A 12,155-nucleotide genomic window follows, 5' to 3' on the forward strand; every position below is an offset into this window, starting at 1 on the left:
TGAGAGTCACAATCGCAGAGCGATGATTCTTTTTTTACCAAAGCGATCTGCGTTTATTTCCCTATATTTTCTTTGATAAAAAAAAAAGTTTGAACCCAATATGAATATTAGCTGTCGTATAAAGCGAGCGAGTGAGTGAGCGGTGGTGGTGGTAGATAGACAGACATCCCCGCGTGAGTACCACGTGGTGTGTGACAGGGACGTGCGGTCAGGGGAGGCAGGGGATGGCAGAGCCTCACCTGTCATACTCCAATGAAAATATCTGTTACGAAAAGTAGGAAAAAAATAATGATAAAATTAAATAAATTTGAAGATTTTTCCAATGATCTGTGTTATAAATGTGATTTCTGTACAATTCCAGTTATTTTCATCGTCAAAATCGCCAAATTTGCGGAGCTCCGCTGCAAATACAGGAAGAGACGAGAGGTGAGGCAGCGACGAGCTCAGCCTCCCCTCTGATTGCGCGACCGCCTCAGTAACTGGATGGAGCGCGGGCAATACGCGCGTGCCTGCTACTATCTCAGCGTGTCACCAATGTAATGTTTAAATTTCGATGTAAAGCTTTCGTGACTGCAGGGATTCATCTTCTTGGTTATTTCGGTAAAGTCACGTAGAATGGAAATAATAAAATAATAAAAATAAAACATAATAAAATAATTCTCACGACGTTTCGGCCACAACGCAAGCAGCCGTCCTCAGGTGGAGAGCAGGTCTGTCGAGTAGACAGAGAGCCGTAATGTTTGCAGACCCCTTCATTTCATGTCCTCGCCTGCTCCAGCTAACTTATTTCACGTGTGTGTATAAAGACATTTAGGCTCGCTGGTCTCGTCATGAAACTGCAATGAAAAAGCACCAGGGGAGGCAGCTATCACATCTGCCTCACCGCACGCCACTGCTGTGCTGGGGTTGTTGGCTGTTGTACAGACACGCACACGCCACTTTCTGCCAAGGTCGCTTCCACTCCCTCCTCTCTGTGTGTGTGTGAGATGCAGCGATGTTGTTATTGATTTGAGCCAAGAGAGAGAGAGACTCTGAGAGACGCTCCCTCGCACGCACTGAGAGAGTGAGGGAGAGAGGGTCATAGACTCACACGCAGGGAGCCATGGACACGCAAAGAGATTCGTAGATTCACACAGAGAGCCGTAGAATCGCACAGAGACCCATAGACTCGCACAGAGAGACGCAGACTCAGAGACCCGTAGAATCACACAGAGACCCATAGACTCTGACAGAGAGCCACAGACTCAGACAGAGAGCCGTAGACTCAGAGAGACGTAGACTCTTCACACAGAGACCCACGGCCTCACACAGAGACCCGTAGAATCGCACAAAGACCCATAGACTCACACAGAGAGCCGTAGACTCAGACAGAGACCCGTAGAATTACACAGAGACCCATACACTCACACAGAGACCCATAGACTCAGACCGAGACTCGTAGACTCGCACAGAGACCCACAGACTCACACATAGACCCACAGACTCACACAGAGAGCCGTAGAATCACATAGAGACCCATAAACTCACACAAAGAGCGGTAGACTCACACCGAGACTCGTAGATTCGCACAGAGACCCACAGACTCACGCAGAGACCCATAGACTCACATAGAGACCCATAAACTCACACAGAGTGCGGTAGACACATAACGAAGACTCGTAGACTCACACACACGTGGCTCGGGTCTGTTCCAGACTTGCCCCGGAGTGCAAGGGAACCGTGCCGTGCTGGCCTCGGCACGGCACGGATCTGTTCCAGACTGGCCCCGGAGTACAAGAGGGCCGTGCTGTGTCTGTGGGTCTTTGTATGATGAGTCTATGGGTTTGTGTGTGATGAGTCTGTGGGTGTGTGTGTGATGAGTATGTGGGTGTGTGTGTGTGATGAGTCTATGGGTCTTTGTGTGATGAGTCTGTGGGTGTGTGTGTGATGGGTCTATGGGTGTGTGTGTGATGGGTCTATGGGTGTGTGATGAGTCTATGTGTGTGTGTGTGATGAGTCTATGGGTGTGTGATGAGTCTATGGGTGTGTGTTTGATGAGTCTATGTGTGTGTGTGATGAGTCTATGGGTCTTTGTGTGATGAGTCTGTGGGTGTGTGTGTGATGGGTCTATGGGTGTGTGATGAGTCTATGGGTGCGTGTGTGATGAGTCTATGGGTGTGTGATGAGTCTGTGGGTGTGTGTTTGATGAGTCTATGTGTGTGTGTGATGAGTCTATGGGTCTTTGTGTGATGAGTCTGTGGGTGTGTGTGTGATGGGTCTATGGGTGTGTGATGAGTCTATGGGTGTGTGTGTGATGAGTCTATGGGTGTGTGATGAGTCTGTGGGTGTGTGTGTGATGAGTCTGTGGGTGTGTGATGAGTCTATGGGTCTCTGTGTGATGAGTCTATGGGTCTTTGTGTGATGAGTCTGTGGGTGTGTGTGTGATGAGTCTATGGGTGTGTGTGTGATGGGTCTATGGGTGTGTGATGAGTCTATGTGTGTGTGTGATGAGTCTATGGGTGTGTGATGAGTCTATGGGTGTGTGTTTGATGAGTCTATGTGTGTGTGTGATGAGTCTATGGGTCTTTGTGTGATGAGTCTGTGGGTGTGTGTGTGATGGGTCTATGGGTGTGTGATGAGTCTATGGGTGTGTGTGTGATGAGTCTGTGTGTGTGTGTGATGAGTCTATGGGTCTTTGTGTGATGAGTCTGTGGGTGTGTGTGTGATGGGTCTATGGGTGTGTGATGAGTCTGTGGGTGTGTGTGTGATGAGTCTATGGGTGTGTGATGAGTCTATGGGTGTGTGATGAGTCTATGGGTGTGTGTTTGATGAGTCTATGGGTGTGTGATGAGTCTATGGGTGTGTGTTTGATGAGTCTATGGGTGTGTGATGAGTCTATGGGTGTGTGATGAGTCTATGGGTGTGTGTGTGATGAGTCTATGGGTGTGTGATGAGTCTATGGGTGTGTGATGAGTCTATGGGTGTGTGTGTGATGAGTCTATGGGTGTGTGATGAGTCTATGGGTGTGTGTGTGATGAGTCTATGGGACTTTGTGTGATGAGTCTGTGGGTGTGTGTGTGATGGGTCTATGGGTGTGTGATGAGTCTATGGGTGTGTGTGTGATGAGTCTATGTGTGTGTGTGATGAGTCTATGGGTCTTTGTGTGATGAGTCTGTGGGTGTGTGTGATGGGTCTATGGGTGTGTGATGAGTCTATGGGTGTGTGTGTGTGATGAGTCTATGGGTGTGTGATGAGTCTGCGGGTGTGTGTGTGATGAGTCTGTGTGTGTGTGTGATGAGTCTATGGGTCTTTGTGTGATGAGTCTGTGGGTGTGTGTGTGATGGGTCTATGGGTGTGTGATGAGTCTGTGGGTGTGTGTGTGATGAGTCTATGGGTGTGTGACGAGTCTATGGGTGTGTGATGAGTCTATGGGTGTGTGTTTGATGAGTCTATGGCTGTGTGATGAGTCTATGGGGGTGTGTGTGATGAGTCTATGGGTGTGTGATGAGTCTATGGGTGTGTGATGAGTCTATGGGTGTGTGTGTGATGAGTCTATGGGTGTGTGATGAGTCTTTGGGTGTGTGATGAGTCTATGGGTGTGTGTGTGATGAGTCTATGGGTGTGTAATGAGTCTATGGGTGTGTGTGTGATGAGTCTATGGGACTTTGTGTGATGAGTCTGTGGGTGTGTGTGTGATGGGTCTATGGGTGTGTGATGAGTCTATGGGTGTGTGTGTGATGAGTCTATGTGTGTGTGTGTGATGAGTCTATGGGTGTGTGATGAGCCTATGGGTGTGTGTGTGATGAGTCTATGGGACTTTGTGTGATGAGTCTGTGGGTGTGTGTGTGATGGGTCTATGGGTGTGATGAGTCTATGGGTGTGTGTGTGATGAGTCTATGTGTGTGTGTGTGATGAGTCTATGGGAATTTGTGTGATGAGTCTGTGGGTGTGTGTGTGAAGGGTCTATGGGTGTGTAATGAGTCTATGGGTGTGTGTGTGATGAGTCTATGGGTGTGTGATGAGTCTATGGGTGTGTGTTTGATGAGTCTATGTGTGTGTGTGTGTGATGAGTCTATGGGTGTGTGATGAGTCTATGGGTGTGTGTGTGTGATGAATCTATGGGACTTTGTGTGATGAGTCTGTGGGTGTGTGTGTGATGGGTCTATGGGTGTGTGATGAGTCTATGGGTGTGTATGTGATGAGTCTATGGGTGTGTGATGAGTCTATGGGTGTGTGTTTGATGAGTCTATGGGTGTGTGCGATGAGTCTATGGGTATGTGTGTGATGAGTTTATGGGTGTGTGTGTGATGAGTCTGTGGGTTTTTGTGTGATGAGTCTGTGGGTGTGTGTGATGGGTATATGGGTCTGTGTGTGATGAGTCTATGGGTCTTTGTGTGATGCGTCTATGGGTGTGTGATGAGTCTGTGGGTATGTGTGTGATGAATTTATGGGTCTGTGTGTGATGGGTTATGGGTGTGTGTGTGATGAGTCTATGGGTCACTGTGTGAATCTATGGGTCTCTGTGCGAGACTATGTGTCTTTATGTGAGTCTATGGGTCTCTGTGTGAGTCTATGCGTCTCTGTGTGAGTCTATGGCTCTCTGTGTGAGTCTGTGTCTCTCTGTGTGAGTCTATGTCTCTCTGTGTGAGTCTATGTCTCTCTGTGTGAGTCTATGGCTCTCTGTGTGAGTCTATAGCTCTCTGTGTGAGTCTCTGTGTCTCTGTGTGAGTCGATGGTCTCTGTGTGAGTCTATGGGTAACTGTGTGAGTCTACGTCTCTCTGTATGAGTCTACGCGTCTCTGTATACGTCTATGGGTCTGTGTGTCAGTCTATGGCTCTCTGTGTGAGTCTATGGCTCTCTGTGTGAGTCTATGGTTCTCTGTGTGAGTCTATGGGTCTCTGTGTTAGTCTACGTGTCTCTGTGTGAGTCTTTGGGTCTCTGTGTGAGTCTATGGGTCTCTGTGTGAGTCTATGGGTCTCTGTGTGAGTTTATGTGTCTCTGTGTGAGTCTACGTCTCTCAGCGTCTGCCGACTTCACAGCAGCTGAAGCGGCAACGCCATCCCTGACCTCTGATCCACCCATTGGCCTCCTCCTCCTCCCCCATCTCCCGTGAGACGCTATAATTAATTTTGCTCTCATCTTTGCCAGGGCCACACGATAGATTTCGACATCAGTTTATGGGTCTCTGCGTAAGTGTATGGGTCTCTGTGCGAATCTACGGCTCTCTGTGTGAGTGTAGGGATGTGTGTGTGAGTCTATGGGTCTCACTGTGAGTATGGATCTGTGTGTGAGTCTATGGGTCTCACTGTGAGTATGGATCTGTGTGTGAGTCTACGGGTCTCACTGTGAGTATGGATCTGTGTGTGAGTCTATGGGTCTCACTGTGAGTATGGATCTGTGTGTGAGTCTATGGGTCTCACTGTGAGTATGGATCTGTGTGTGAGTCTATGGGTCTCACTGTGAGTATGGATCTGTGTGTGAGTCTATGGGGCTCACTGTGAGTATGGATCTGTGTGTGAGTCTATGGGTCTCACTGTGAGTATGGATTTGTGTGTAAGTCTATGGGTCTCACTATGGGTATGGATCTGTGTGTGAGTCTATGGGTCTCACTGTGAGTATGGATCTGTGTGTGAGTCTATGGGTCTCACTGTGAGTATGGATTTGTGTGTAAGTCTATGGGTCTCACTATGGGTATGGATCTGTGTGTGAGTCTATGGGTCTCACTGTGAGTATGGATCTGTGTGTGAGTCTATGGGTCTCACTGTGATTATGGATCTGTGTGTGAGTCTACGGGTCTCACTGTGAGTATGGATCTGTGTGTGAGTCTATGGGTCTCACTGTGAGTATGGATCTGTGTGTGAGTCTATGGGTCTCACTGTGAGTATGGATCTGTGTGTGAGTCTATGGGTCTCACTGTGAGTATGGATCTGTGTGTGAGTCTATGGGGCTCACTGTGAGTATGGATCTGTGTGTGAGTCTATGGGTCTCACTGTGAGTATGGATTTGTGTGTAAGTCTATGGGTCTCACTATGGGTATGGATCTGTGTGTGAGTCTATGGGTCTCACTGTGAGTATGGATCTGTGTGTGAGTCTATGGGTCTCACTGTGAGTATGGATTTGTGTGTAAGTCTATGGGTCTCACTATGGGTATGGATCTGTGTGTGAGTCTATGGGTCTCACTGTGAGTATGGATCTGCGTGTGAGTCTATGGGTCTCACTATGGGTATGGATCTGTGTGTGAGTCTATGGGTCTCACTGTGAGTATGGATCTGTGTGTGAGTCTATGGGTCTCACTGTGAGTATGGATCTGTGTGTGAGTCTATGGGTCTCACTGTGAGTATGGATCTGTGTGTGAGTCTATGGGTCTCACTGTGAGTATGGATCTGTGTGTGAGTCTATGGGTCTCACTGTGAGTATGGATCTGTGTGTGAGTCTATGGGTCTCACTGTGAGTATGGATCTGTGTGTGAGTCTATGGGTCTCACTGTGAGTATGGATTTGTGTGTAAGTCTATGGGTCTCACTATGGGTATGGATCTGTGTGTGAGTCTATCGGTCTCACTGTGAGTATGGATATGTGTGTGAGTGTATGGGTCTCACTGTGGGTATGTACCTGTGTGTGAGTCTATGGGTCTCACTGTGGGTATGGATCTGTGTGTGAGTCTATGGGTCTCACTGTGAGTATGGATCTGTGTGTGAGTCTATGGGTCTCACTGTGAGTATGGATCTGTGTGTGAGTCTATGGGTCTCACTGTGAGTATGGATCTGTGTGTGAGTCTATGGGTCTCACTGTGAGTATGGATCTGTGTGTGAGTCTATGGGTCTCACTGTGAGTATGGATCTGTGTGTGAGTCTATGGGTCTCACTGTGAGTATGGATTTGTGTGTAAGTCTATGGGTCTCACTATGGGTATGGATCTGTGTGTGAGTCTATGGGTCTCACTGTGAGTATGGATCTGTGTGTGAGTCTATCGGTCTCACTGTGAGTATGGATATGTGTGTGAGTGTATGGGTCTCACTGTGGGTATGTACCTGTGTGTGAGTCTATGGGTCTCACTGTGGGTATGGATCTGTGTGTGAGTCTATGGATCTGTGTGTGAGTCTATGGGTCTCACTGTGAGTATTGATCTGTGTGTGAGTCTACGGGTCTCACTGTGAGTATGGATCTGTGTGTGAGTCTACGGGTCTCACTGTGAGTATGGATCTGTGTGTGAGTCTATGGGTCTCACTGTGAGTATGGATCTGTGTGTGAGTCTACGGGTCTCACTGTGAGTATGGATCTGTGTGTGAGTCTACGGGTCTCACTGTGAGTATGGATATGTGTGTGAGTGTATGGGTCTCACTGTGAGTATGGATCTGTGTGTGAGTCTATGGGTCTCACTGTGGGTATGGATCTGTGTGTGAGTCTATGGATCTGTGTGTGAGTCTATGGGTCTCACTGTGAGTATTGATCTGTGTGTGAGTCTACGGGTCTCACTGTGAGTATGGATCTGTGTGTGAGTCTACGGGTCTCACTGTGAGTATGGATCTGTGTGTGAGTCTACGGGCCTCACTGTGAGTATGGATCTGTGTGAGTCTATGGGTCTCACTGTGAGTATTGATCTGTGTGTGAGTCTATGGGTCTCACTGTGAGTATGGATCTGTGTGTGAGTCTATGGGTCTCACTGTGAGTATGGATCTGTGTGTGAGTCTACGGGTCTCACTGTGAGAATGGATCTGTGTGTGAGTCTATGGGTCTCACTGTGAGTATGGATCTGTGTGTGAGTCTATGGGTCTCACTGTGAGTATGGATCTGTGTGTGAGTCTATGGGTCTCACTGTGAGTATGGATCTGTGTGTGAGTCTATGGGTCTCACTGTGAGTATGGATTTGTGTGTAAGTCTATGGGTCTCACTATGGGTATGGATCTGTGTGTGAGTCTATGGGTCTCACTGTGAGTATGGATCTGTGTGTGAGTCTATGGGTCTCACTGTGAGTATGGATTTGTGTGTAAGTCTATGGGTCTCACTATGGGTATGGATCTGTGTGTGAGTCTATGGGTCTCACTGTGAGTATGGATCTGCGTGTGAGTCTATGGGTCTCACTATGGGTATGGATCTGTGTGTGAGTCTATGGGTCTCACTGTGAGTATGGATCTGTGTGTGAGTCTATGGGTCTCACTGTGAGTATGGATCTGTGTGTGAGTCTATGGGTCTCACTGTGAGTATGGATCTGTGTGTGAGTCTATGGGTCTCACTGTGAGTATGGATCTGTGTGTGAGTCTATGGGTCTCACTGTGAGTATGGATCTGTGTGTGAGTCTATGGGTCTCACTGTGAGTATGGATCTGTGTGTGAGTCTATGGGTCTCACTGTGAGTATGGATCTGTGTGTGAGTCTATGGGTCTCACTGTGAGTATGTATTTGTGTGTAAGTCTATGGGTCTCACTATGGGTATGGATCTGTGTGTGAGTCTATGGGTCTCACTGTGAGTATGGATCTGTGTGTGAGTCTATCGGTCTCACTGTGAGTATGGATATGTGTGTGAGTGTATGGGTCTCACTGTGGGTATGTACCTGTGTGTGAGTCTATGGGTCTCACTGTGGGTATGGATCTGTGTGTGAGTCTATGGGTCTCACTGTGAGTATGGATCTGTGTGTGAGTCTATGGGTCTCACTGTGAGTATGGATCTGTGTGTGAGTCTATGGGTCTCACTGTGAGTATGGATCTGTGTGTGAGTCTATGGGTCTCACTGTGAGTATGGATCTGTGTGTGAGTCTATGGGTCTCACTGTGAGTATGGATCTGTGTGTGAGTCTATGGGTCTCACTGTGAGTATGGATTTGTGTGTAAGTCTATGGGTCTCACTATGGGTATGGATCTGTGTGTGAGTCTATGGGTCTCACTGTGAGTATGGATCTGTGTGTGAGTCTATCGGTCTCACTGTGAGTATGGATATGTGTGTGAGTGTATGGGTCTCACTGTGGGTATGTACCTGTGTGTGAGTCTATGGGTCTCACTGTGGGTATGGATCTGTGTGTGAGTCTATGGATCTGTGTGTGAGTCTATGGGTCTCACTGTGAGTATTGATCTGTGTGTGAGTCTACGGGTCTCACTGTGAGTATGGATCTGTGTGTGAGTCTACGGGTCTCACTGTGAGTATGGATCTGTGTGTGAGTCTATGGGTCTCACTGTGAGTATGGATCTGTGTGTGAGTCTACGGGTCTCACTGTGAGTATGGATCTGTGTGTGAGTCTACGGGTCTCACTGTGAGTATGGATATGTGTGTGAGTGTATGGGTCTCACTGTGAGTATGGATCTGTGTGTGAGTCTATCGGTCTCACTGTGGGTATGTACCTGTGTGTGAGTCTATGGGTCTCACTGTGGGTATGGATCTGTGTGTGAGTCTATGGATCTGTGTGTGAGTCTATGGGTCTCACTGTGAGTATTGATCTGTGTGTGAGTCTACGGGTCTCACTGTGGGTATGGATCTGTGTGTGAGTCTACGGGTCTCACTGTGAGTATGGATCTGTGTGTGAGTCTATGGGTCTCACTGTGGGTATGGATCTGTGTGTGAGTCTATGGATCTGTGTGTGAGTCTATGGGTCTCACTGTGAGTATTGATCTGTGCGTGAGTCTACGGGTCTCACTGTGAGTATGGATCTGTGTGTGAGTCTATGGGTCTCACTGTGAGTATTGATCTGTGTGTGAGTCTATGGGTCTCACTGTGAGTATGGATCTGTGTGTGAGTCTATGGGTCTCACTGTGAGTATGGATCTGTGTGTGAGTCTACGGGTCTCACTGTGAGAATGGATCGGTGTGTGAGTCTATGGGTCTCACTGTGAGTATGGATCTGTGTGTGAGTCTATGGGTCTCACTGTGAGTATGGATCTGTGTGTGAGTCTATGGGTCTCACTGTGAGTATGGATCTGTGTGTGAGTCTATGGGGCTCACTGTGGGTATGGATCTGTGTGTGAGTCTATGGGTCTCACTGTGAGTATGGATCTGTGTGTGAGTCTATGGGTCTCACTGTGTGTATGGATCTGTGTGTGAGTCTACGGGTCTCACTGTGAGTATGGATCTGTGTGTGAGTCTACGGGTCTCACTGTGAGTATGGATCTGTGTGTGAGTGTATGGGTCTCACTGTGAGTATGGATCTGTGTGTGAGTCTACGGGTCTCACTGTGAGTATGGATCTGTGTGTGAGTCTACGGGTCTCACTGTGAGTATGGATATGTGTGTGAGTGTATGGGTCTCACTGTGAGTATGGATCTGTGTGTGAGTCTATGGGTCTCACTGTGGGTATGGATCTGTGTGTGAGTCTATGGATCTGTGTGTGAGTCTATGGGTCTCACTGTGAGTATTGATCTGTGTGTGAGTCTACGGGTCTCACTGTGAGTATGGATCTGTGTGTGAGTCTACGGGTCTCACTGTGAGTATGGATCTGTGTGTGAGTCTACGGGTCTCACTGTGAGTATGGATCTGTGTGAGTCTATGGGTCTCACTGTGAGTATTGATCTGTGTGTGAGTCTATGGGTCTCACTGTGAGTATGGATCTGTGTGTGAGTCTATGGGTCTCACTGTGAGTATGGATCTGTGTGTGAGTCTACGGGTCTCACTGTGAGAATGGATCTGTGTGTGAGTCTATGGGTCTCACTGTGAGTATGGATCTGTGTGTGAGTCTATGGGTCTCACTGTGAGTATGGATCTGTGTGTGAGTCTATGGGTCTCACTGTGAGTATGGATCTGTGTGTGAGTCTATGGGGCTCACTGTGGGTATGGATCTGTGTGTGAGTCTATGGGTCTCACTGTGAGTATGGATCTGTGTGTGAGTCTATGGGTCTCACTGTGTGTATGGATCTGCGTGTGAGTCTATGGGTCTCACTGTGAGTATGGATCTGTGTGTGAGTCTATGGGTCTCACTGTGAGTATGGATCTGTGTGTGAGTCTATGGGTCTCACTGTGAGTATTGATCTGTGTGTGAGTCTACGGGTCTCACTGTGAGTATGGATCTGTGTGTGAGTCTACGGGTCTCACTGTGAGTATGGATCTGTGTGTGAGTCTACGGGTCTCACTGTGAGTATGGATCTGTGTGTGAGTCTTTGGGTCTCACTGTGAGTATGGATCTGTGTGTGAGTCTACGGGTCTCACTGTGAGTATGGATCTGTGTGTGAGTCTACGGGTCTCACTGTGAGTATGGATATGTGTGTGAGTCTACGGGTCTCACTGTGAGTATGGATCTGTGTGTGAGTCTACGGGTCTCACTGTGAGTATGGATCTGTGTGTGAGTCTACGGGTCTCACTGTGAGTATGGATCTGTGTGTGAGTCTACGGGTCTCACTGTGAGTATGGATCTGTGTGTGAGTCTACGGGTCTCACTGTGAGTATGGATCTGTGTGTGAGTCTACGGGTCTCACTGTGAGTATGGATATGTGTGTGAGTGTATGGGTCTCACTGTGAGTATGGATCTGTGTGTGAGTCTATCGGTCTCACTGTGGGTATGTACCTGTGTGTGAGTCTATGGGTCTCACTGTGGGTATGGATCTGTGTGTGAGTCTATGGATCTGTGTGTGAGTCTATGGGTCTCACTGTGAGTATTGATCTGTGTGTGAGTCTACGGGTCTCACTGTGAGTATGGATCTGTGTGTGAGTCTACGGGTCTCACTGTGAGTATGGATCTGTGTGTGAGTCTATGGGTCTCACTGTGAGTATTGATCTGTGTGTGAGTCTATGGGTCTCACTGTGAGTATGGATCTGTGTGTGAGTCTATGGGTCTCACTGTGAGTATGGATCTGTGTGTGAGTCTATGGGTCTCACTGTGAGTATGGATCTGTGTGTGAGTCTACGGGTCTCACTGTGAGAATGGATCTGTGTGTGAGTCTATGGGTCTCACTGTGAGTATGGATCTGTGTGTGAGTCTATGGGTCTCACTGTGAGTATGGATCTGTGTGTGAGTCTATGGGTCTCACTGTGAGTATGGATCTGTGTGTGAGTCTATGGGGCTCACTGTGGGTATGGATCTGTGTGTGAGTCTATGGGTCTCACTGTGAGTATGGATCTGTGTGTGAGTCTATGGGTCTCACTGTGTGTATGGATCTGCGTGTGAGTCTATGGGTCTCACTGTGAGTATGGATCTGTGTGTGAGTCTATGGGTCTCACTGTGAGTATGGATCTGTGTGTGAGTCTATGGGTCTCACTGTGAGT

The sequence above is a fragment of the Lethenteron reissneri genome, chromosome 68, assembly GCF_015708825.2.
Source record: "Lethenteron reissneri isolate LAM-NWPU_2019-01 chromosome 68, ASM1570882v1, whole genome shotgun sequence".
NCBI lineage: Eukaryota > Metazoa > Chordata > Hyperoartia > Petromyzontiformes > Petromyzontidae > Lethenteron > Lethenteron reissneri.